The sequence below is a fragment of the Phyllobates terribilis genome, unplaced genomic scaffold (assembly GCF_046119375.1).
Source record: "Phyllobates terribilis strain yellow unplaced genomic scaffold, ASM4611937v1 Scaffold_25__1_contigs__length_18738178, whole genome shotgun sequence".
NCBI lineage: Eukaryota > Metazoa > Chordata > Amphibia > Anura > Dendrobatidae > Phyllobates > Phyllobates terribilis.
Window position 1 is genome coordinate 6,064,105 of NW_027362785.1, and position 27,849 is coordinate 6,091,953.

At 47.4% G+C, this 27,849-nt stretch overlaps 1 pseudogene; it reads left to right on the forward strand.

Moving 5' to 3' along the window:
- Window positions 1-18,036: 18,036 nt before the first annotated feature.
- The window catches only part of LOC141176437 (uncharacterized), a 40,320-nt pseudogene continuing 30,507 nt past the window's right edge, over window positions 18,037-27,849 (forward strand).

Sequence of the window (27,849 nt, forward strand, 5' to 3'; positions counted from 1 at the left end):
TCTTGTACATAGGGGGCAGTAGTATAGTAGTTATATTCTTGTACATAGGGGCAGTATTATAGTAGTTATATTCTTGTACATAGGGGCAGTATTATAGTAGTTAAATTCTTGTACATAGGGAGCAGTATTATTGTAGTTATATTCTTGTATATTGGAGCAGTATTATAGTAGTTATATTCTTGTACATAGGGGCAGTATTATAGTAGTTATATTCTTGTACATAGGGGGCAGTATTATAGTAGTTATATTCTTGTACATAGGGGCAGTATTATAGTAGTTATATTCTTGTACATAGGGGCAGTATTATAGTAGTTATATTCTTGTACATAGGGGGCAGTATTATAGTAGTTATATTCTTGTACATAGGGGGCAGTATTATAGTAGTTATATTCTTTCACATAGGGGCAGTATTATAGTAGTTATATTCTTGTATATAGGGGCAGTATTATAGTAGTTATATTCTTGTACATAGGGGGCAGTTTTATAGTAGTTATATTCTTGTACATAGGGAGCAGTATTATAGTAATATTCTTGTATATTGGAGCAGTATTATAGTAGTTATATTCTTGTATATAGGGGCAGTATTATAGTAGTTATATTCTTGTACATAAGGAGCAGTATTATAGTAGTTATATTCTTGTATATTGGAGCAGTATTATAGTAGTTATATTCTTGTACATAGGGGCAGTATTATAGTAGTTATATTCTTTCACATAGGGGCAGTATTATAGTAGTTATATTCTTGTACATAGGGAGCAGTATTATAGTAGTTATATTCTTGTACATAGGGGGCAGTATTATAGTAGTTATATTCTTGTACATAGGGAGCAGTATTATAGTAGTTATATTCTTGTACATAGGGGGCAGTATTATAGTAGTTATATTCTTGTATATTGGAGCAGTATTATAGTAGTTATATTCTTGTACATAGGGGCAGTATTATAGTAGTTATATTCTTGTATATTGGAGCAGTATTATAGTAGTTATATTGTACATAGGGGCAGTATTATAGTAGTTATATTCTTGTACATAGGGGGCAATATTATAGTAGTTATATTCTTGTACATAGGGGGCAGTATTATAGTAGTTATATTCTTGTACATAGGGGGCAGTATTATAGTAGTTATATTCTTGTACATAGGGAGCAGTATTATAGTAGTTATATTCTTGTACATAGGGGGCAGTATTATAGTAGTTATATTCTTGTATATTGGAGCAGTATTATAGTAGTTATATTCTTGTACATAGGGGCAGTATTATAGTAGTTATATTCTTGTACATAGGGGGCAGTATTATAGTAGTTATATTCTTGTATATTGGAGCAGTATTATAGTAGTTATATTCTTGTATATAGGGGCAGTATTATAGTAGTTATATTCTTGTACATAAGGAGCAGTATTATAGTAGTTATATTCTTGTATATTGGAGCAGTATTATAGTAGTTATATTCTTGTACATAGGGGCAGTATTATAGTAGTTATATTCTTGTACATAGGGGGCAGTATTATAGTAGTTATATTCTTGTACATAGGGGGCAGTATTATAGTAGTTATATTGTACATAGCAGTATTATAGTAGTTATATTCTTGTGCATAGGAGCGATATTATAGTAGTTATATTCTTGTACATAGGAGCAGTATTATAGTAGTTATATTCTTGTATATAGGGGCAGTATTATAGTAGTTATATTCTTGTACATAGGGGGCAGTATTATAGTAGTTATATTCTTGTACATAGGGGGCAGTATTATAGTAGTTATATTCTTGTACATAGGGGGCAGTATTATAGTAGTTATATTCTTGTACATAGGGGGCAGTATTATAGTAGTTATATTCTTGTACATAGGAGCAGTATTATAGTAGTTATATTCTTGTACATAGGGAGCAGTATTATAGTAGTTATATTCTTGTACATAGGAGCAGTATTATAGTAGTTATATTCTTGTACATAAGGAGCAGTATTATAGTAGTTATATTCTTGTATATTGGAGCAGTATTATAGTAGTTATATTCTTGTACATAGGGGGCAGTATTATAGTAGTTATATTCTTGTATATTGGAGCAGTATTATAGTAGTTATATTCTTGTACATAGGGGGCAGTATTATAGTAGTTATATTCTTGTACATAGGGGGCAGTATTATAGTAGTTATATTCTTGTACATAAGGAGCAGTATTATAGTAGTTATATTCTTGTATATAGGGGCAGTATTATAGTAGCTATATTCTTGTATATTGGAGCAGTATTATAGTAGTTATATTCTTTCACATAGGGGCAGTATTATAGTAATTATATTCTTGTACATAGGGAGCAGTATTATAGTAGTTATATTCTTGTACATAGGGGGCAGTATTATAGTAGTTATATTCTTGTACATAGGAGCAGTATTATAGTAGTTATATTCTTGTACATAGGGGCAGTATTATAGTAGTTATATTACTGTACATAGGGCCAGTATTATAGCAGTTATATTCTTGTACATAGGGGGCAGTATTATAGTAGTTATATTCTTGTACATAGGGGCAGTATTATAGTAGTTATATTCTTGTACATAGGGGGCAGTATTATAGTAGTTATATTCTTGTACATAGGGGGCAGTATTATAGTAGTTATATTCTTGTACATAGGGGCAGTATTATAGTAGTTATATTCTTGTACATAGGGGCAGTATTATAGTAGTTATATTCTTGTACATAGGGGCAGTATTATAGTAGTTATATTCTTGTACATAGGAGCAGTATTATAGTAGTTATATTCTTGTACATAGGGGGCAGTATTATAGTAGTTATATTCTTGTACATAGGAGCAGTATTATAGTAGTTATATTCTTGTACATAGGGGGCAGTATTATAGTAGTTATATTCTTGTACATAGGGGGCAGTATTATAGTAGTTATATTCTTGTACATAGGGGGCAGTATTATAGTAGTTATATTCTTGTATATTGGAGCAGTATTATAGTAGTTATATTCTTGTACATAGGGGCAGTATTATAGTAGTTATATTCTTGTACATAGGGGGCAGTATTATAGTAGTTATATTCTTGTATATTGGAGCAGTATTATAGTAGTTATATTCTTGTATATAGGGGCAGTATTATAGTAGTTATATTCTTGTACATAAGGAGCAGTATTATAGTAGTTATATTCTTGTATATTGGAGCAGTATTATAGTAGTTATATTCTTGTACATAGGGGCAGTATTATAGTAGTTATATTCTTGTACATAGGGGGCAGTATTATAGTAGTTATATTCTTGTACATAGGGGGCAGTATTATAGTAGTTATATTGTACATAGCAGTATTATAGTAGTTATATTCTTGTGCATAGGAGCGATATTATAGTAGTTATATTCTTGTACATAGGAGCAGTATTATAGTAGTTATATTCTTGTATATAGGGGCAGTATTATAGTAGTTATATTCTTGTACATAGGGGGCAGTATTATAGTAGTTATATTCTTGTACATAGGGGGCAGTATTATAGTAGTTATATTCTTGTACATAGGAGCAGTATTATAGTAGTTATATTCTTGTACATAGGGAGCAGTATTATAGTAGTTATATTCTTGTACATAGGAGCAGTATTATAGTAGTTATATTCTTGTACATAGGGAGCAGTATTATAGTAGTTATATTCTTGTACATAGGGGGCAGTATTATAGTAGTTATATTCTTGTACATAGGGGGCAGTATTATAGTAGTTATATTCTTGTACATAGGGGGCAGTATTATAGTAGTTATATTCTTGTACATAGGGGGCAGTATTATAGTAGTTATATTCTTGTACATAAGGAGCAGTATTATAGTAGTTATATTCTTGTATATAGGGGCAGTATTATAGTAGCTATATTCTTGTATATTGGAGCAGTATTATAGTAGTTATATTCTTTCACATAGGGGCAGTATTATAGTAATTATATTCTTGTACATAGGGAGCAGTATTATAGTAGTTATATTCTTGTACATAGGGGGCAGTATTATAGTAGTTATATTCTTGTACATAGGAGCAGTATTATAGTAGTTATATTCTTGTACATAGGGGCAGTATTATAGTAGTTATATTACTGTACATAGGGCCAGTATTATAGCAGTTATATTCTTGTACATAGGGGGCAGTATTATAGTAGTTATATTCTTGTACATAGGGGCAGTATTATAGTAGTTATATTCTTGTACATAGGGGGCAGTATTATAGTAGTTATATTCTTGTACATAGGGGGCAGTATTATAGTAGTTATATTCTTGTACATAGGGGCAGTATTATAGTAGTTATATTCTTGTACATAGGGGCAGTATTATAGTAGTTATATTCTTGTACATAGGGGCAGTATTATAGTAGTTATATTCTTGTACATAGGAGCAGTATTATAGTAGTTATATTCTTGTACATAGGGGGCAGTATTATAGTAGTTATATTCTTGTACATAGGAGCAGTATTATAGTATTTATATTCTTGTATATTGGAGCAGTATTATAGTAGTTATATTCTTGTACATAGGGGGCAGTATTATAGTAGTTCATAATAGTTTATAATATTATAGTATCATCTCTCGCCAGCAGTTGCTATGGTCGAATGACTCAGTTATTTCAGTAATCGGGTACTCACTAATTAGACCCAGCTCACTGTAATTACTGTACTTTAGATGCTATAATATAACCTTTAATTTGTCATTTGAAATGTGCAAACAAATAATCATCACTGATGTTATATATCACATAGGGACATGGTCTTCTCCCTGTTTAGTCTCTCATTCTTCCTCCCGCCTTTTAATAAACCCAAAAAAATGGCAACCTGAAACCCTACAGCTCATCCCGCCACCTCCGTATATATAAAATGATAAATGGCTGTCATATATAGAAAGCCGTCCAACCTTCCAGCAGTGCATGCAGAAAATTACAGTTCTAATCCCTTATAATATGTCATTAATGAACCTCATAATCATTGTTCTTATATACAAATATATACATAGTGACATCTGTAACATTTACTAAACAGGTTTCCAGCCTATATTACTGGGAGAGACACACAGACCTCACGTCCAGCTTATATTTCTGGGAGAGACACACACACCTCACGTCCAGCTTATATTTCTGGGAGAGACACAGACCTCACATCCAGCCTATATTACTGGGAGACACACACAGACCTCACATCCAGCCTATATTACTGGGAGAGACACACAGACCTCACATCCAGCCTATATTACTGGGAGAGACACAGACCACACATCCAGCCTATATTACTGGGAGAGACACAGACCTCACATCCAGCCTATATTACTGGGAGAGACACAGACCTCACATCCAGCCTATATTACTGGGAGAGACACACAGACCTCACATCCAGCCTATATTACTGGGAGAGACACACAGACCTCACATCCAGCCTATATTACTGGGAGAGACACAGACCACACATCCAGCCTATATTACTGGGAGAGACACAGACCACACATCCAGCCTATATTACTGGGAGAGACACAGACCACACATCTATCCTATATTCACGGGAGAGACACAGACCTCACATCCAGTCTATATTACTGGGAGACACACAGACCTCACATCCAGCCTATATTACTGGGAGAGACACAGACCTCACATCTATCCCATATTACTGGGAGAGACACAGACCTCACATCCAGCCTATATTACTGGGAGAGACACAGACCTCACATCTATCCTATATTACTGGAAGAGACACAGACATCATATCTATCCTATATTACTGGGAGAGACACAGACATCATATCTATCCTATATTCCCGGGAGAGACACAGACATCATATCTATCCTATATTCCCGGGAGAGACACAGACCTCTCATCCAGCCTATATTACTGGGAGAGACACAGACCACACATCCAGCCTATATTACTGGGAGAGACACAGACCACACATCCAGCCTATATTACTGGGAGAGACACAGACCACACATCTATCCTATATTCACGGGAGAGACACAGACCTCACATCCAGTCTATATTACTGGGAGACACACAGACCTCACATCCAGTCTATATTACTGGGAGACACACAGACCTCACATCCAGCCTATATTACTGGGAGAGACACAGACCTCACATCTATCCCATATTACTGGGAGAGACACAGACCTCACATCCAGCCTATATTACTGGGAGAGACACAGACCTCACATCTATCCTATATTACTGGGAGAGACACAGACATCATATCTATCCTATATTACTGGGAGAGACACAGACATCATATCTATCCTATATTCCCGGGAGAGACACAGACCTCTCATCCAGCCTATATTACTGGGAGAGACACAGACCACACATCCAGCCTATATTACTGGGAGAGACACAGACCACACATCCAGCCTATATGACTGGGAGAGACACAGACCACACATCCAGCCTATATGACTGGGAGAGACACAGACCACACATCCAGCCTATATTACTGGGAGAGACACAGACCTCACATCTATCCTATTTTCCCGGGAGAGACACAGACCACACATCCAGCCTATATTACTGGGAGAGACACAGACCACACATCCAGCCTATATTACTGGGAGAGACACAGACCACACATCCAGCCTATATTACTGGGAGAGACACAGACCACACATCTATCCTATATTCACGGGAGAGACACAGACCTCACATCTATCCCATATTACTGGGAGAGACACAGACCTCACATCTATCCTATATTCCCGGGAGAGACACAGACCTCTCATCCAGCCTATATTACTGGGAGAGACACAGACCTCTCATCCAGCCTATATTACTGGGAGAGACACAGACCACACATCCAGCCTATATTACCGGGAGAGACACAGACCACACATCCAGTCTATATTACTGGGAGAGACACAGACCTCACATCCAGCCTATGTTACTGGGAGAGACACAGACCTCACATCCAGCCTATATTACTGGGAGAGACACAGACCTCACATCTATCCTATATTCCCGGGAGAGACACAGACCTCACATCTATCCTATATTCACGGGAGAGACACAGACCTCACATCTATCCTATATTCACGGGAGAGACACAGACCTCACATCCAGCCTATATTCCCGGGAGGGGCACACACACCTCACGTCCAGCCTATATTACTGGAATGCAGCGTGCTCATGGAACTGCAGTTTGACAATGCTGAAAATAAAATAGACACACTTAAATAAATATATTTAAATACATCTTTTTGAGACCTTCAGATTTTTGTTAGTCCATTTGATTGCTAACATATTTCCGGTCACAGAGCCTGAGATCGGGAAGGCCCAAGTCGCCTTCATAGATAAAGATTAAGGTGGAGCGTTCACCCATCCCCTTCTGTGCACCATTACTAGGACCTAGAACCGTATGACGGGCACACAACTCCTCACGACTCCGTTTGGAAAGCCCGACTTCTGCTCTTCTCGTAGGACTTTATACGGATCGGTCATGTTACACAGCTCCTCGAGGTGACGTTTACTCGTGAGCAGCTCTTTCTTCTCTTTCTCTAGCTCCTCGATCAGATCAGAGAAAGAATGGAAATCCTCGTTTTTCTCGATCACCACGTCACTGATGAGAATGTCCTTCAGGAGTTCAAGACGTCTCTTCATCTCTTGAAATATCTCATTGATCCCCTTTGTTGCATGTTCTGCTCGTTGTTGGATTTTTAGCACATCCTTGTATAGATTTCGGATTATTTCTTCAGTCTCTTCAGTCTTTGAGTTGACTTTCTCCAGGACCTTTCTCAGTTCCTCCTGCTTTTTCTTGACCACTTCATTCCAGTGGATCTACTTGATGGCCTTGGTGTTCTCTTCTCAACCCACATGAGGAACATATCAATGCCGAGTCCTCAGCACAGTAATACTCCAGGATCTTCTTATGGAGAAGCGGTGGGGTCAATTAATATGATTAATGCACTCTCGGCAGAAGTTATGTCCACATCTCAGAGTGATGGGATCTCTGTAAACCTCCAGACAAATGGAGCAGTTCAGCTCTTCTCTCAGATCCTCCGATGCCATGGTGGACGTGGAGGAGAAGAAGGAAACGAAACTGAAAATATGTCTTTCTGTGTCAATGAGCTCAGATTTCATTAAAAAAAAGGAGGGGAGAGGGTTTTAATTTTTCCAACAATCAGTAATTTATCCCCTATCCTATTAATGGAGGATAGGTGACAAAGTTACGGCAGCCCCTTTAAACCTCATCTTAAATCCTTTTTCATTTCACTCTCCAAATGAGGACAGAGGAGACTGGAGGGGGACAGAGAAGACTGGAGGAGGACAGAGGAGACTGGAGGAGGACAGAGGAGACTGGAGGAGGACAGAGGAGACTGGAGGAGGACAGAGGAGACTGGAAGAGGACAGAGGAGACTGGAAGAGGACAGAGGAGACTGGAAGAGGACAGAGGAGACTGGAGGAGGACAGAGGAGACTGGAGGAGGAGACTGAAGGGGGACAGAGGAGACTGGAGGAGGACAGGGGAGACTGGAGGAGGAGACTGAAGGGGGACAGGAGACTAAAGGGGGACAGAGGAGACTGGAGGACAGAGGAGACTGGAAGAGGACAGAGGAGACTGGAAGAGGACAGAGGAGACTGGAAGAGGACAGAGGAGACTGGAGGAGGAGACTGAAGGGGGACAGAGGAGACTGGAGGAGGACAGGAGTCTGGAGGAGGAGACTGAAGGGGGACAGAGGAGACTGAAGGGGGACAGAGGAGACTGAAGGGGGACAGAGGAGACTGGAGGAGGAGACTGAAGGGGGACAGAGGAGACTGGAGGAGGACAGAGGAGACTGGAGGAGGAGACTGAAGGGGAACAGAGGAGACTGGAGGAGGACAGAGGAGACTGGAGGAGGACAGAGGTGACTGGAGGAGGACAGAGGAGACTGGAGGAGGACAGAGGAGACTGGAGGGGGACAGAGGAGACTGGAGGGGGACAGAGGAGACTGGAGGAGGAGACTGAAGGGGGACAGAGGAGTGTGGAGGGGACGGTAGACTGGAGGAGGACAGAGGAGACTGGAGGAGGAGACTGAAGGGGGACAGAGGAGTGTGGAGGGGACGGGAGACTGCAGGAGGACAGAGGAGACTGGAGGAGGACAGAGGAGTGTGGAGGGGACGGGAGACTGGAGGAGGACAGAGGAGTGTGGAGGAGGACAGAGGAGTGTGGAGGAGGACAGAGGAGACTGAAGGAGGACAGAGGAGACTAGAGGTGGACAGAGGAGACTGAAGGAGGACAGAGGAGACTAGAGGTGGACAGAGGAGACTAGAGGAGGACAGAGGAGACTGGAGGGGGAGACTGAAGGGGGACAGAGGAGTGTGGAGGGGACGGGAGACTGAAGGAGGACAGAGGAGACTGGAAGAGGACAGAGGAGACTGGAAGAGGACAGAGGAGACTGGAAGAGGACAGAGGAGACTGGAAGAGGACAGAGGAGACTGGAAGAGGACAGAGGAGACTGGAGGAGGAGACTGAAGGGGGACAGAGGAGACTGGAGGAGGACAGGAGTCTGGAGGAGGAGACTGAAGGGGGACAGAGGAGACTGAAGGGGGACAGAGGAGACTGAAGGGGGACAGAGGAGACTGAAGGGGGACAGAGGAGACTGGAGGAGGAGACTGAAGGGGGACAGAGGAGACTGGAGGAGGACAGAGGAGACTGGAGGAGGAGACTGAAGGGGGACAGAGGAGACTGGAGGACAGAGAAGACTAGAGGAGGACAGAGGAAACTGTAGGGGGAGACTGGAAGAGGACAGAGGAGACTGGAGGAGGACAGAGGAGACTAGAGGAGACTGGAGGAGGAGACTGAAGGGGAACAGAGGAGACTGGAGGAGGACACTGAAGGGGGACAGAGGAGACTGGAGGACAGAGGAGACTGGAGGGGGAGACTGGAAGAGGACAGAGGAGACTGGAAGAGGACAGAGGAGACTGGAGGAGGACAGAGGAGACTGGAGGAGGACAGAGGAGACTGGAGGAGGAGACTGAAGGGGAACAGAGGAGACTGGAGGAGGACAGAGGTGACTGGAGGGGGACAGAGGAGACTGGAGGGGGACAGAGGAGACTGGAGGGGGACAGAGGAGACTGGAAGAGGACAGAGGAGACTGGAAGAGGACAGAGGAGACTGGAAGAGGACAGAGGAGACTGGAAGAGGACAGAGGAGACTGGAAGGGGACAGAGGAGACTGGAAGGGGACAGAGGAGACTGGAAGGGGACAGAGGAGACTGAAGGGGGACAGAGGAGACTGAAGGAGGACAGAGGAGACTGGAAGAGGACAGAGGAGACTGGAAGAGGACAGAGGAGACTGGAAGAGGACAGAGGAGACTGGAAGAGGACAGAGGAGACTGGAAGAGGACAGAGGAGACTGGAAGAGGACAGAGGAGACTGGAAGAGGACAGAGGAGACTGGAAGGGGACAGAGGAGACTGGAAGGGGACAGAGGAGACTGAAGGGGGACAGAGGAGACTGAAGGGGAACAGAGGAGACTGGAGGAGGAGACTGAAGGGGGACAGAGGAGGCTGGAGGAGGAGACTGAAGGGGGACAGAGGAGACTGGAGGAGGACAGAGGAGACTGGAGGAGGAGACTGAAGGGGGACAGAGGAGACTGGAGGAGGACAGGGGAGACTGGAGGAGGAGACTGAAGGGGGACAGGAGACTAAAGGGGGACAGAGGAGACTGAAGGGGGACAGAGGAGACTGGAGGACAGAGGAGACTGGAAGAGGACAGAGGAGACTGGAAGAGGACAGAGGAGACTGGAAGAGGACAGAGGAGACTGGAAGAGGACAGAGGAGACTGGAGGAGGAGACTGAAGGGGGACAGAGGAGACTGGAGGAGGACAGGAGTCTGGAGGAGGAGACTGAAGGGGGACAGAGGAGACTGAAGGGGGACAGAGGAGACTGAAGGGGGACAGAGGAGACTGGAGGAGGAGACTGAAGGGGGACAGAGGAGACTGGAGGAGGACAGAGGAGACTGGAGGAGGAGACTGAAGGGGGACAGAGGAGACTGGAGGACAGAGAAGACTAGAGGAGGACAGAGGAAACTGTAGGGGGAGACTGGAAGAGGACAGAGGAGACTGGAGGAGGACAGAGGAGACTAGAGGAGGACAGAGGAGACTGGAGGAGGAGACTGAAGGGGAACAGAGGAGACTGGAGGAGGACACTGAAGGGGGACAGAGGAGACTGGAGGACAGAGGAGACTGGAGGGGGAGACTGGAAGAGGACAGAGGAGACTGGAAGAGGACAGAGGAGACTGGAGGAGGACAGAGGAGACTGGAGGAGGACAGAGGAGACTGGAGGAGGAGACTGAAGGGGAACAGAGGAGACTGGAGGAGGACAGAGGAGACTGGAGGAGGACAGAGGTGACTGGAGGAGGACAGAGGAGACTGGAGGGGGACAGAGGAGACTGGAGGGGGACAGAGGAGACTGGAGGAGGAGACTGAAGGGGGACAGAGGAGTGTGGAGGGGACGGTAGACTGGAGGAGGACAGAGGAGACTGGAGGAGGAGACTGAAGGGGGACAGAGGAGTGTGGAGGGGACGGGAGACTGCAGGAGGACAGAGGAGACTGGAGGAGGACAGAGGAGTGTGGAGGGGACGGGAGACTGGAGGAGGACAGAGGAGTGTGGAGGAGGACAGAGGAGTGTGGAGGAGGACAGAGGAGACTGAAGGAGGACAGAGGAGACTAGAGGTGGACAGAGGAGACTGAAGGAGGACAGAGGAGACTAGAGGTGGACAGAGGAGACTAGAGGAGGACAGAGGAGACTGGAGGGGGAGACTGAAGGGGGACAGAGGAGTGTGGAGGGGACGGGAGACTGAAGGAGGACAGAGGAGACTGGAAGAGGACAGAGGAGACTGGAAGAGGACAGAGGAGACTGGAAGAGGACAGAGGAGACTGGAAGAGGACAGAGGAGACTGGAGGAGGAGACTGAAGGGGGACAGAGGAGTGTGGAGGAGGACAGAGGAGTGTGGAGGAGGACAGAGGAGACTAGAGGTGGACAGAGGAGACTGGAAGAGGACAGAGGAGACTGGAAGAGGACAGAGGAGACTGGAAGAGGACAGAGGAGACTGGAAGAGGACAGAGGAGACTGGAAGAGGAGACTGGAGGAGGACAGAGGAGTGTGGAGGAGGACAGAGGAGTGTGGAGGAGGACAGAGGAGACTGAAGGAGGACAGAGGAGACTAGAGGTGGACAGAGGAGACTGAAGGAGGACAGAGGAGACTAGAGGTGGACAGAGGAGACTAGAGGTGGACAGAGGAGACTAGAGGTGGACAGAGGAGACTAGAGGTGGACAGAGGAGACTGGAAGAGGACAGAGGAGACTGGAAGAGGACAGAGGAGACTGGAAGAGGACAGAGGAGACTGGAGGAGGAGACTGAAGGGGGACAGAGGAGTGTGGAGGAGGACAGAGGAGTGTGGAGGAGGACAGAGGAGACTGAAGGAGGACAGAGGAGACTAGAGGTGGACAGAGGAGACTGGAAGAGGACAGAGGAGACTGGAAGAGGACAGAGGAGACTGGAAGAGGACAGAGGAGACTGGAGGAGGACAGAGGAGTGTGGAGGAGGACAGAGGAGTGTGGAGGAGGACAGAGGAGACTGAAGGAGGACAGAGGAGACTAGAGGTGGACAGAGGAGACTAGAGGTGGACAGAGGAGACTGAAGGAGGACAGAGGAGACTAGAGGTGGACAGAGGAGACTAGAGGTGGACAGAGGAGACTAGAGGTGGACAGAGGAGACTAGAGGTGGACAGAGGAGACTAGAGGTGGACAGAGGAGACTAGAGGTGGATAGAGAACTCTATGGACCAGAGGAGTCTGGAGTGGACAGATGAGTCTGAAGGCATGAGAAGGGGCAGAGTAGCCTGAAGGAGGACAGATGAGTCTGGAAGACAGAGGAGAATGGAGGGGAAGAGAAAACTGGAGGAGGTTGACAGAGGAGTCTAAATGCATGAGAAGTACAGAGGAGTCTGTAGGGGACAGAGGACACTGGAGGATAACAGAGGTGTCTTAATGGGACGATACGTTTTGGAGAAAGACAGGAGTCCCGAGGAGGAGAACAGAGGAGTTTGGCAGGAGAAGAAGGGGCAGACCAGTCTAGATGGATTGGAATAGAGGCGTCTGAAGGGGACAGAAAAGTTTGGAGGGGGCAGAGGAGTCTGGAGGAGGAGAACAGAGCTGAGCCACGAGCTCCTGTGTATGAGTCGGGGCGATAGCCGATATGAATAGCTCTGACATGTATCCATTATGTATGGGGGTCTCTAGGCACGGTCATCAGACCTGTGCGTTCTATCTCCCCCTCTGATCACATAAGCTCCAGTGATTGCCAGATGTGAAGTGATCTGGAGCCGCGCGGCGTCCTACACTGTGCAGCCGCCAGGGTGGAGAACTACAGCGCCGCCCTACTGGAGAGAATAGGAGCTGCGGCTCAGAGCTCAGTGGCCAGGGCTGTGGGGTCCAGAAGCCAAAGCTCTGACTCCTCTATTTCCCCTGACTTTCTAATAAGTGGCAATTAGTGCTGACACATTGAAAATTCCTATGCAAGTTAATTCATTGATTAATAGTAGTCAGTGGCCACTGTGCTGTTCGTCTCTGGTCACTGTTTACAGGCAGCCACCACCACAGGTGATAACAGCAGATGGAGGGGGGCTGGGGGTCCGACCCCCACTAATGTGATGTAGCCAGGTTCATAGCGGTAGTCCAGGTTCAGGAGATTGGTGATCAATAAGGTCAAAAATGTCAGAACCCCCAGGTCCACATAGCCTAGTATAAAGCACCCCACAGCGATACACTGCAGACAAAGAAATGACTCCCGTCATGCCAGACCAAGGGCGGGTGACTTTCCCCCAATCGTCTCATTACGTGAAGGGCGCCATCATCAGGGAGCCACCTGCTCTCTGGGTTTTCTGTTACGTGGAATTTTGGAAATGTTTTTTTTCTATATCGCGAACATTACTAATCTTACAATTATCGTTCTTTCTTGAAGACTTTACAGCAGTTTCAGTATCATCAGAGGCAAAAATACAAAGACTGATAACACCTCTATATACAGCTGATAATGCTGGATCCACCATTCACAATAAGTGATGTCACAGCTCACCTCCTCCCCCTTCTGTATAATGTTTTATGCCACTGTAATTGTACTAACCTGGACAGAGTGGGAAAATCTGCACCAAAAGAAGTGACATGTGCACAAAGCCAGAGTGGGGGAATCTGCACCAAAAGAAGCGACATGTGCACATAGCCGGAGTGGAGGAATCTGTGCCAAAAGAAGCGACATGTGCACATAGCCGGAGTGGGGGAATCTGTGCCAAAAGAAGCGACATGTGCACATAGCCGGAGTGGGGGAAATCTGCACCAAAAGAAGTGACATGTGCACATAGCCGAAGTGGGGGAATCTGCACCAAAAGAAGTGACGTGCACATAGCCGGAGTGGATGAATCTGCACCAAAAGAAGTGACATGTGCACATAGCCGGAGTGGGGGAATCTGCACCAAAAGAAGTGACGTGCACATAGCCGGAGTGGGGGAATCTGCACCAAAAGAAGCGACATGTGCACATAGCCGGAGTGGGGGAATCTGCACCAAAAGAAGTGACATGTGCACATAGCCAGAGTGGAGGAATCTGCGCCAAAAGAAGTGACATGTGCACATAGCCAGAGTGGAGGAATCTGCACCAAAAGAAGCGACATGTGCACATAGCTGGAGTGGGGGAATCTGCACCAAAAGAAGTGACATGTGCACATAGCCGGAGTGGGGGAAATCTGCACCAAAAGAAGTGACGTGCACATAGCCGGAGTGGAGGAATCTGCACCAAAAGAAGTGACATGTGCACATAGCCAGAGTGGGGGAATCTGCACCAAAAGAAGTGACATGTGCACATAGCCGGAGTGGAGGAATCTGCACCAAAAGAAGCGACATGTGCACATAGCCGGAGTGGATGAATCTGCACCAAAAGAAGCGACATGTGCACATAGCCGGAGTGGGAAAATCTGCAGCAAAAGAAGTGACATGTGCCCATAGCCGGAGTGGAGGAATCTGCACCAAAAGAAGTGACATGTGCACATAGCCGGAGTGGGGGGAAATCTGCAGCAAAAGAAGTGACGTGCACATAGCCGGAGTGGAGGAATCTGCACCAAAAGAAGTGACATGTGCACATAGCCGGAGTGGAGGAATCTGCACCAAAAGAAACGACATGTGCACATAGCCGGAGTGGGAAAATCTGCAGCAAAAGAAGTGACATGTGCCCATAGCCGGAGTGGAGGAATCTGCACCAAAAGAAGTGACATGTGCACATAGCCGGAGTGGGGGGAAATCTGCAGCAAAAGAAGTGACGTGCACATAGCCGGAGTGGAGGAATCTGCACCAAAAGAAGTGACATGTGCACATAGCCGGAGTGGAGGAATCTGCACCAAAAGAAGCGACATGTGCACATAGCCGGAGTGGGGGAAATCTACACCAAAAGAAGTGACATGTGCACATAGCCGGAGTGGGGGAAATCTGCAGCAAAAGAAGTGACGTGCACATAGCCGGAGTGGAGGAATCTGCACCAAAAGAAGTGACGTGCACATAGCCGGAGTGGAGGAATCTGCACCAAAAGAAGCGACATGTGCACATAGCCAGAGTGGAGGAATCTGCACCAAAAGAAGCGACATGTGCACATAGCCGGAGTGGGGGGAAATCTGCACCAAAAGAAGCGACATGTGCACATAGCCGGAGTGGGGGAATCTGCACCAAAAGAAGCGACATGTGCACATAGCCGGAGTGGGGGGAAATCTGCACCAAAAGAAGCGACATGTGCACATAGCCGGAGTGGAGGAATCTACACCAAAAGAAGTGACATGTGCACATAGCCGGAGTGGGGAAATCTGCACCAAAAGAAACGACATGTGCACATAGCCGGGGTGGGGAAATCTGCACCAAAAGAAGCGACATGTGCACATAGCCAGGGTGGGGGAAAGCTGCACCAAAAGAAGCGACGTGCACATAGCCGGAGTGGGGAAATCTGCACCAAAAGAAGTGACATGTGCACATAGCCGGAGTGACGGAATCTGCACCAAAAGAAGCGACATGTGCACATAGCCGGAGTGGGAAAATCTGCACCAAATCTGCAACAAAAGAAGTGACATGTGCACATAGCCGGAGTGGGGGAAATCTGCACCAAAAGAAGCGACATGTGCACATAGCCGGAGTGGGGAAATCTGCACCAAAAGAAGTGACATGTGCACATAGCCGGAGTGGGGGGAAATCTGCACCAAAAGAAGCGACATGTGCACATAGCCGGAGTGGGGGAATCTGCACCAAAAGAAGTGACATGTGCACATAGCCGGAGTGGGGGGAAATCTGCACCAAAAGAAGCGACATGTGCACATAGCCAGAGTGGAGGAATCTGCACCAAAAGAAGCGACATGTGCACATAGCCAGAGTGGAGGAATCTGCACCAAAAGAAGCGACATGTGCACATAGCCGGAGTGGGGGGAAATCTGCACCAAAAGAAGCGACATGTGCACATAGCCGGAGTGGGGGAATCTGCACCAAAAGAAGCGACATGTGCACATAGCCGGAGTGGAGGAATCTGCACCAAAAGAAGTGACATGTGCACATAGCCGGAGTGGGGGGATATCTGCACCAAAAGAAGCGACATGTGCACATAGCCGGAGTGGGGGAAATCTGCACCAAAAGAAGTGACATGTGCACATAGCCGGAGTGGGGCGAAATCTGCACCAAAAGAAGCGACATGTGCACATAGCCAGAGTGGGGGGAAATCTGCACCAAAAGAAGCGACATGTGCACATAGCCGGAGTGGGGGGAAATCTGCACCAAAAGAAGCGACGTGCACATAGCCGGAGTGGAGGAATCTGCACCAAAAGAAGTGACGTGCACATAGCCGGAGTGGGGGGAAATCTGCACCAAAAGAAGTGACGTGCGCATAGCCCGAGTGGGAAAATCTACACCAAAAGAAGTGACATGTGCACATAGCCGGAGTGGGGAAATCTGCACCAAAAGAAGCGACATGTGCACATAGCCGGAGTGGGGAAATCTGCACCAAAAGAAGCGACATGTGCACATAGCCGGAGTGACGGAATCTGCACCAAAAGAAGCGACATGTGCACATAGCCGGAGTGGGAAAATCTGCACCAAATCTGCACCAAAAGAAGTGACATGTGCACATAGCCGGAGTGGGGGAAATCTGCACCAAAAGAAGCGACATGTGCACATAGCCGGAGTGGGGAAATCTGCACCAAAAGAAGTGACATGTGCACATAGCCGGAGTGGGGGAAATCTGCACCAAAAGAAGCGACATGTGTACATAGCCGGAGTGGGGAAATCTTCACCAAATCTGCAACAAAATCCAAATGTAACACAAGCAGATTCTGGCGCCGGAAGGCATTGGAAACATCCACATCACATACACAACGTGTGAATACTGCCATAAGAATCGGCATTTACGCCCCACAATGTATAAATCAGACTTTGCTGAGGTTCATGGAGCGGTGTCACTGTCCTCATACTCACAGAGATCTGCACCTCCATATCGCCCCCTGGTGGTCATTTTGTTCACACCGACCCAAAATATAGGGTTTTGAAAAAGAGATATGTTAAATTAGGATTTACCCATCCAATCTAGATCTACAAAGCTTACATGAGACATGTGAACTGATATTTTTGGGGACTTTTTTGGTGCGGGTCTGCTCTGAAACAGATTCCCTCTTATTTGATGCCTTTTTGGTGCAGATGTGAAGCAGCGTTTTTAATGGAACCTGAAACACAAATGTTGCATCTTGTGCAAAATTAAAGTTGGTTTTTTTTTATTTTTTAGGAAAATAAATCTCTGACTTATATCTTACCCCTAGATTACAGTCAAATAGAAATGCACTGGGATGTAGAGATGTATCTCTATGTACCAGTGCAATCTGCACATTCAAGTACAGCCTGTAGCTGGTTGGTTTTGCTGCTGCCTCCAATGCTACAGGTTGTGAGTTCAAATCCTGTGGAATACGAAGCTTCAGGAAATGAGAAGAAGGAGTTAACTGAATAAATGTAAGGATGTAGAGAGCAGAAAGATGCCGCCCCGTCCCCTGAGGAAGAGGAACTACTGAGCAATGAAGTCATGACAGTCGGGACAGCTCTGCAAACTCACTTCTTTATGGGGTAGGTCTGGAGGAGAAGCCATAAGTTGAACGCTCTGGGAATGGAAACGTCAGTCTGAACTGTTGCCAGACTCCTCTCCTTTCTTGATGGTTGTGTCAGTCTGAAGTCCAGGTTGTTTAGATCCCAGGGGATCGACTAGTGATAAGAAGCAGGTGTGAGGAGCACTGGGTCCAGCCCTACCAGGAACTTCCTACGGTGCCAGAAGCCGTGGACGGGCTCGCATAGAGTTTCTCTTTCGTTTTCTGCATTTTGCCTTCACCATGGCCAGTGTGAGAGAGGAGCTGCTCTGCCCCATCTGTCTGGAGATTTTTACTAACCCTGTGACCCTGTTGTGTGGACACAACTTCTGCTGGAATTGTATCAGCCACGCGTTGGACAGAAGGGTGTCCCGATTCTATACGTGTCCCCAATGTAGGAAGACGTTCCGGTCACGACCCGTCCTAACCAAGAACACGACCCTGGGCAACATCGCCAGGCTGTTTGCCTCTCCGAAACTGGCATCCGTATATTGCACCTACTGTGACCCTCTGGTCCCTGCCGTGAAAACTTGTCTGCAGTGCGAAACCTCCATGTGCAACCGGCATCTCCAATATCACAACAGGTCGGTGGAACATAACTTGATGGACTGTACTGTTTCCCTGCAGGGTAAAAAATGCCCCATCCATAATAAGATCCTGGGGTATTACTGCCCAATGAATGCCACATGTGTCTGTGTGTCCTGCTGCTTGTCTGGAGAATATCGGGGGCTGCCGGTGGAGCCGCTCAATGTGGCCCATGACAAGAAGAAGAAAATACTACAAAAGCTTCTAACCGTATTGACCACAAAGGCAGAAGAGCTCGAAAGACGAGTCATGAACCTGAAGAACGTTCAAAGGGTCCAGAGGAAGGCCGATGATGACCAAGGCGAAACTCTACCGGAGTTGATGAAAGAGGAGAACTTATCCCGTGTGACCAACCAGATCATGGAGCTGGAGAGAGAAAAACATCAGCTGGAAATGAAGACGTTTTGGGTTGTGGAACTGTCCAGGCAAATCGACCCCATATACTTCCTAGAAGATGTGGCCATAGATTCTGATGACTGTACTGACACAGATACAGTGCATCTGGACATGGCCCTGATTACAGGGGCTGCACCCAAGTATCTACTTGACATTGCGTCAAAAGCCAAAAAGTGGTGGTTTCCCCACCAGAGGCCTGCAGATGTATGGCTCAATGTGAACACGGCAGCTAGCAACATGTTGGTGTCAGATAACCAGAAAGCGGTCACCTACTCGGACACGCACCAGCCTCGCCCCGAAACGCCAGAAAGGTTTGAGCGGAACCAGGTGTTAAGTATTAATATGTTCTCCTCAGGCCGACATTATTGGGATGTGGAGTGCAGTCAGGTGGGAGACTGGATGGTCGGGGTGTGTTACGCCACCATGGACAGGAATGGTAAAAAATCATTTTTGGGCTGTAACAGCAGATCGTGGTGTCTGCGGAGACGGGATAACGAGCTCTGGGTACAACACGATATTCGGTGTCTCCACTTGACCCACGTGACGTCCTGCCATTACGTGAGGGTCTCCTTGAATTGCAAGATTGGACAGTTGACCTTCCATAGTCTTGGTCCTTCCATCAGACACCTATACACCTACAATATCGTCTTCACCGAGCCCTTACATGCAGCCTTTGCCTTATTCAGTGGTGGGCTGCAGATCAGGGATTAAGAAGACCTATTACAGAGGGTGGGATATTGACTTAAGACCCCCTGGGGTTGTCTTAGTTTCTACAATAGTCCTCCCAAATCCAGCTCTCCGCTCATAGTCCCTATTACCGAAAACTCGCTCATAGTCGCACATTATTTTATTTTTTTTGGTTTTATTATAAATGTGATTTTTCACTTTTTTTTTATTTTTTTTTTTAAAAACTTCTTTTTGATACTTTATTCAAGAATATTAGACTTTATAGAATTTTTTTTTTAGTGCTATTTAGAAGGAAATATTAATTTATTAGTAAATATTAAAATTTAGCAAGATGGGAATGACCCTATAAGATTTTTTATATGGACAGCTCCTGGTGATTATCCTAGGTAGGATGCACATAACGCTCCATTCACTATAATGAGGCAGACCGGGTCCCTCTGTGCTCTCTCCGGCCTCCATTTTGGCAGTGTTTTGTCTTTTTGGGATGATAAAATGGAGGCCAGAAAAAAAATGACTGTTGTGTTACTGGTTCTGTCGGGGGTTCTGCCCAAATCCCACGAAAGTGTGTCCCGAACAACTAAGGGGTTTAGGAAGAATCCAGCTTACTTACGTTTTTTATATATATTTTTTTTTATTGTATTTGCCCCAAAAGGGGGAAAAAAATAATTAAGTATTTTTTTATGTGTAAAAATGTTTGTTTTAAATGGTACGATGCAATAAAAGTTTTACATTTCTATAGAAAAATAGTTTTGTCAGCATTCTCAAGTTGATGTCTTATTGATTCCATTTTATTATCAATAAAAAATATTTTTTAGAGCATTTTTTTTTGACCCAAAAATGGAAATTCAATTTTTTTTTTTTACTTTTATTTTACAATTTTTACTCTATCTGCTCATTCTATATTTGCATATATTTTCCTAGTCTTCTATACGTCAGCCATTGCTAATGAAGACTATTAAAAAAAAAATAAAAATATATATATATATATATATATATATATCAGCAGGTGAACATCCCGCAATATCCAGCGCCATTTTGTTGAAGACAATGTCTGCAAATTCGCAGCCATTGTGTCTTCCATAAAATGGCGCTGTAGTGTGGTATGCGCACGCGCTGTGACTCCAGCGCCACACCGTGCAGCCTCCGCCCGTCCCAGCCTCGGACAGGAGGACGCGGCGTCCAGCATTAACCGCGGCAGGGAAGGGTTAAAGGGTGAAGGCCCAGGAATCAAATGTCTCCCTGTAGTTTTGGCTCCACAACAAATCCATAGCAGCCAAGGAAAAATCTGAGAGAATAAACGCCTCAGATCTACCGGAGCCCCCCTAAAGATTTGTGTATGTGTTTCAGATATCAAACCCCCCCCCCCCCCACTACCCCATTGTGCCCTCTCCTCACTTTGTTGCCTATAGCAACCAATCGCAGTGCAGCTTTTATCTTACTAGAGCTGTTTACAAAATGAAAGCCGAGCTCTGATTGGTTGCTGTGGGCACCAGTGATAGAGATATATATATATATATATATATATATATATATATATATATATATATATATATATATATATATATATATATATATATATATATATATATATATATATATATATCTCTATCTCTATCTATCAGTAGAAATAAATGAGTACATCCCCCAACTTTTATGAAACAGAAAAGGGGGTCAAACTGTGACAATACCCCTAGCCACGCCCACTTTCTACCCTGACAGGAGGAGCAGGGAGAGTCACCCAGCAGACTCCTGGGACCGTCCGATACGGTTGGGACCTATAAATGTATTTTTTTTTATTCATTCTTAGTCTCAGAACTCGCTCATCTTTATGCAGCTTCACTATACGACAATCTGGCTTCTCGGTCTCTGTAAGTCCGTGTTCACACGTAGCATAAATTCAGCGTTTTTTTTGTTTTCTGCAGGATCCGCACTAAACTACGCAACAACATTCTTCTCTGATTATTGCATTTTTGCTGCATTTTTGTGTGTTTTCCTCTTATTTAATGCAGATTTGAAACTTTTTTTTTTAAAGTGCAGAAAAGTTTTGATTCTGCACTTAAATAAAACCCCCTTTTTTTCTCCAGGTTTGCAAGCCTATTAGGGGGGAAAAAAAAACCCACCGAGACGGCACAGTTCAGCCGTGTCTCTAGACGCACAGGGGGCGCAATTTTTTATGGAGTCGCATCCACTTTGCTTGGACAGTTAAACGCTGAATTTCTGCATCAAAAAATGCAGCAGAAAAAATCCTGCATTTATGCTACATGTGAACAAGGCCTAAATGTCCAAGCAAAGTGGATGTGATTTAATAAAAACTTTTTTTGCTTTTTTTTTTTTTTTTTTTTTTTTTTTTTTTTACGTCTTTTTTTTTTTTTTTTTTCTGGGTGCACATAGAAGCCTTTAGAGAGAAAATGGACAAAAACTGCTCAGTTCAGCAGCGTCTTAGGCATACAGTGGACAGTAGATTTCATGAAATAACATCTACTTTTTTTGGAAACTTGGGCCGTGTTCACACGTAGTGTAGATGCTTTTTTTTTTTTTTAGAAATCCTGCTTTCTTTCTTTTTGCTGTTTATTTATTCATTCAATTGAATGAATAAAAACTACATAAAAAACTAACAATGTACGTAGCGTTTTTCCTGCCAACACAAAAAAGTCGCTGTGTGAACATAGCCCTAACTGTCCAAGCAAAGTGGATGTGATTCAAGGGGGTTGTCCACCTACAATGCAAAGTCTGCAGTTATTCTGTGTGACTGCAGACTTCTGAATCCCCCCCGCAGCGCAGACACTCAGAAACCGTCGAATCCTAGCAGCGCATAGCGCGAGAGCTGGTGGAATTCAAGAGTCTGCTGTCACACAGAATGACTGCAGACTTTTCATTTCTGACCGGACAACCCCTTTAATGAAAACTCCTGACCGCTGTGCGTCTAAAGACGCTGGTAAACTGTGCTGTTTTGGTGCTTTTTTTTTTTTTTCTCTCTTTATCAGGCACCATGTAATAAAACACGTGTCCCTTACTGGAACTGTTGTGTAGCAGAAAAACAGGGCTCCTCATACTGACTCCCATAACAGTGCCCCTATAACAATAAGTGCCCACTTAGCATTTAGTAATTTCTCCTAGGTCCCCCTACACACAGTGCGATGTCCCCACGACCCCCCTACACACAGTGTGATGCCCCCCCAATCTGTATGATTCCCACACATTAGCCCCCACACTGTATGATGGGCCAAATAAGGGCCACACTAGTATAATGACCCCTTAGTAGCCCCCAACTGTTTGATGGACCCCACACTATACAATAGTACCACAGTAGTCCTCACACTGTATCATGGCCCCCTTTGTCCCCAGTCTGTATGAGGACTCCCTGAGTAGCCCCCATGCTGTATGATGGCCCCCTTAGTTGCCTCCACTATGTATGAGTGCCACCTTAATAGCCCCCACTCTATATGAGGGTCCCCTTTAGTATCTGTAGCATGGTCCTCAAACAATATTAAAGTAAAAAAAATAAACCTTTACTCACCTAAACCTGGCGAGTGCAGCAGATCCCAGGCTGATCGACGCTGTGATGTCCTGGCTCGAGGATGTCAGAATCCCAGGGCGCATTTGACTCGCCCAGGGGGATATGGGGGACTCTGTACCCCGGCCTTTACCTTCTTGGGAGGTCACGGCAGTCGGCTCCCGGGCCCGTACTCTGGGGTCACTCTTTAAAAGGGGTTTGTTAACAGTTTGTCTCGTGACGCCACCTGTGGTTCCCAATAATTAGTACCGGCGCTGCTGCAGACCTCTGGAGCAGATGTTAGGGCAGCCGGGTTGGTGCGGCTCTCCACAGGCAGAGCACAGCTCCAGGGCAGTGTAGTTGCAGATGGTGATGCTGGGCGTTGTAGTGCAGGGGCGGTAGTGTAGCACCCTGAGGATTCGGCTGCTACAGGGGTATTACACCTCAAGCCAGAGGTGTGGTATTCCACTCCCGGGTAAGGATGGAGTGTGGAACTGAGCTAGTAGGCTGCATGCACTACATACATCCCATTTCCGGGGGACAGAACAACGGTACTCCCACCAGTATATGTGCAGGTACGACAGCGTCTGTCCCTGGCTGGAGTGGGAGGGGGGGTGGAACATCCCAGTAGTGTAGGGCAGATAGGGGGAGCAGTCTAGGTAAAGCTAGGAGCTCATTGGGTGCTGGTCACCTGGGCTCACACATAGAGGGAGTATATAAGGTGGGCACCATCTTAGATCAGGGTTCAGTTCAGGCAGGAGGAGAAGAGCAGAGGAGCTCAGCCAGGAGGGCTGACAGGGAGCTGTGGCTCCGGCTGGGCCCAGCTCCAGAGCAAGGCCTGCAGAGAGAGAGAGAGAGAGAGAGAGAGGAGTCAGAAGGACCCAGAGAGAAAGACAGAAGGAACCCCAAGAACCCAGAAACAGACCAGAAAGGGTGAGGGGTTGGCGGACACGGGTACCGGAACCCAAGCTGGCAGAGGCAGAAGTAAACCTTAGCCAGGAACCGGAGGTCGTGGTCAGGATCTGCCGCGACCCTCACCAAATCCACTAGAAAGGCACACCAAGTATAGGGTCAGGGAGCCCAGAGGAGGCTTGACCACCAAGAGACCCGAGGGAGCCGGCCAAAAGTGGATCCCTGGTGGGAACGGCCAGAGGAAGGGAGAGTCAGAAAGGAGCTCAGGACCACGCTCCGGAACTGCCTGGGGGTTAGCCGAGTCCCGCACCTGGTGGACGCAGCACGGCTCGGGTGGTCACTCAAGGCCAGAGTGACTAAAGCAACATCAGTGAGTAAAAACCCTGAAACTGCATCTCCTGACTCTGCCTCTCCTTCCTGCATCATCACAACCCCCATCATACACACCTGCTGCCCTGAGGCCATACCCCTCCCGTTGGGGGTTATACCATCACTGCTGCACATATACCACCGGCCTCAGCGGACTGCTCTGCAGCGGCGGCTTCAAAGCCGCACTCAACGGGTGGCGTAGTCGACACTTAAACAACATCTACAAAGACTGCCACACACTTAGTTTGACACCCTGGGCACGGACCGGGTCACCGCCACAAGGACTACTACCCCCATACAGATCCGGCTCCGGGTATCCCTTGAACATGGCCCAGGGGGCGCGTCAACTTTTGGCGTAGCCGGCAGGATCACGTGCCCGCAACCACCGGGTACTGCGTGCCTGAAGAAAAGTTCATATTTACCGTAAAAAGAAGTCTCCCGCCAATTCCGGAGGGTCCCCGCCATCGGACGCCATCTTGGATCGGTTCCCGCCGTTTGCCCGCCATCTGCAGTCTTTTCCCGCCATCCACAGAGTTTCCCGCCATTGGGAAGCGGTTCCCGCCATCTGAGAAGATTTCCCGCCTTGGCAGAGCGGACGCCATTATGGGCGTGCCAGAGGGTGGCAAGAGGCCACCTCCCATCGTGGGCCAAGAATGGCGCCAAAAACGGAGACCGCCCCCACCAGTAGAGACTGTGATGCTTGAGATGTCCATCAGCGTGGGGGGTCTGCCCCTGGAACTGACAATCACCAAGTTGCCCGAGGACCGCCCTCAAGGGGGGCGGAGAGAGAACAAAAGAGAGAAGATGGGAGCAGCTTGGAGGAGTCTGGAGGAGTCGTACCCGGAGATGGAGGAGGAGGCAGGCAGCACCGACCCAGCGGTCAGGAGCCTGCTGCAAGCGACAACCCCACTAGGCCTGGTGGAGATCCTGGCACAGCTCCCCCGAGACCGGGAGTGTGCGCAGACCGAGCTGGAGCGCCTCGCACGGAGGATGGCCCAGGTGCAGCGAGAAACGCTGACGGAGTGGAGCAGAGAGATGGCCCTGCAGGCAGGAACCCGCCAACGGAGCACGCCACCCGAGACGAGGAGTCAGACCGCCTCTGAGGATGGCGCAGGAGGAATCAAGGCCGGAGACGACGCCGAGGAAGGAGCTAAAGAAACGGAGGCAGGTAAAGGGGACGTCACTACCCCGAGCCGAGAAGCCGTGAGCCTGCCCCAGCTCCCCGTCGCAGAGCCCGAAATTTCCCCTGCCGTGCCCGTCGTTGCACCGTCACCGCTCCCGACTAGGCCTCAAACAGAAGCCGCGGCCACGCCCCCTGTGACGTCACGCGCCTCAACCCTGAGCGCGGCCAAGCGGGAGACGCCACCGGCCTGGTCGCAAGGCCGAGTACCCCCGGGCGCCGCAGTACCAACAGCGCCCTCTACCTCTGCCGAGCCACCGGCTTGGTCGCTGGGCCAAGTAACCCCGGGCGCCGCCGTCTTCACGGTGCCCTTTACATTCAGGGTGCCCCAGGTCTGGTCGCAAGGCCTGGTGAACCCGGGCGCCGCTACCACCACCGCGCCCTCAACTTCCACTGTGCCGCACCTGGGTGAGGACTTGTTGGCCCAGCACACTTGCCCGGATGGGCAGCCCTCTGTGTGGCCACCGGAGTACCACCATCCCCGACTCCGGAAAGAAAGACCCCTGGATGAGCCCCTGATCCCGGCTCCGGCGCCCGCCAAGATCACCCCACTCTCGTTGGAGGAAGCGCAGTTTGCGTGGGACCCCACAGGAGGAGACCTCATCGGGTTCACTCAAGAGGACCCGGACGGGTCTGAAGCCTACCCTCAGGAAGGAGCAGGAGGGCATCGTCACCATTAAGAGGTGAACTGAAACTGTTGTTTTTTTCTACCAGAGACTGTGGCACTTACCTGGTCACAATTTGCACAAGTGGCCAGAGGTCAAAAATGTTTTATATGAAAAGTTTTATTATGATGAAAGAGTTAATATTATTTTATGATGTGTCCGTAACATTTTAAAAGAGAAGTACCTCCCATAAAGGGATGATTGAAGGTTACTGTTTATATATTTTATATGTTTATGATGTTTTGAAAAAAAAAAAAAGAATTGTATGTTTTTGGAATGTTTATTCTTTTACAGCCCGAGGACGTGCTGTGATTTACCAGGGGGGAATGTAGCACCCTGAGGATTCGGCTGCTACAGGGGTATTACACCTCAAGCCAGAGGTGTGGTATTCCACTCCCGGGTAAGGATGGAGTGTGGAACTGAGCTAGTAGGCTGCATGCACTACATACATCCCATTTCCGGGGGACAGAACAACGGTACTCCCACCAGTATATGTGCAGGTACGACAGCATCTGTCCCTGGCTGGAGTGGGAGGGGGGGTGGAACATCCCAGTAGTGTAGGGGCAGATAGGGGGAGCAGTCTGGGTAAAGCTAGGAGCTCATTGGGTGCTGGTCACCTGGGCTCACACATAGAGGGAGTATATAAGGTGGGCACCATCTTAGATCAGGGTTCAGTTCAGGCAGGAGGAGAAGAGCAGAGGAGCTCAGCCAGGAGGGCTGACAGGGAGCTGTGGCTCCGGCTGGGCCCAGCTCCAGAGCAAGGCCTGCAGAGAGAGAGAGAGAGAGGAGTCAGAAGGACCCAGAGAGAAAGACAGAAGGAACCCCAAGAACCCAGAAACAGACCAGAAAGGGTGAGGGGTTGGCGGACACGGGTACCGGAACCCAAGCTGGCAGAGGCAGAAGTAAACCTTAGCCAGGAACCGGAGGTCGTGGTCAGGATCTGCCGCGACCCTCACCAAATCCACTAGAAAGGCACACCAAGTATAGGGTCAGGGAGCCCAGAGGAGGCTTGACCACCAAGAGACCCGAGGGAGCCGGCCAAAAGTGGATCCCTGGTGGGAACGGCCAGAGGAAGGGAGAGTCAGAAAGGAGCTCAGGACCACGCTCCGGAACTGCCTGGGGGTTAGCCGAGTCCCGCACCTGGTGGACGCAGCACGGCTCGGGTGGTCACTCAAGGCCAGAGTGACTAAAGCAACATCAGTGAGTAAAAACCCTGAAACTGCATCTCCTGACTCTGCCTCTCCTTCCTGCATCATCACAACCCCCATCATCCACACCTGCTGCCCTGAGGCCATACCCCTCCCGTTGGGGGTTATACCATCACTGCTGCACATATACCACCGGCCTCAGCGGACTGCTCTGCAGCGGCGGCTTCAAAGCCGCACTCAACGGGTGGCGTAGTCGACACTTAAACAACATCTACAAAGACTGCCACACACTTAGTTTGACACC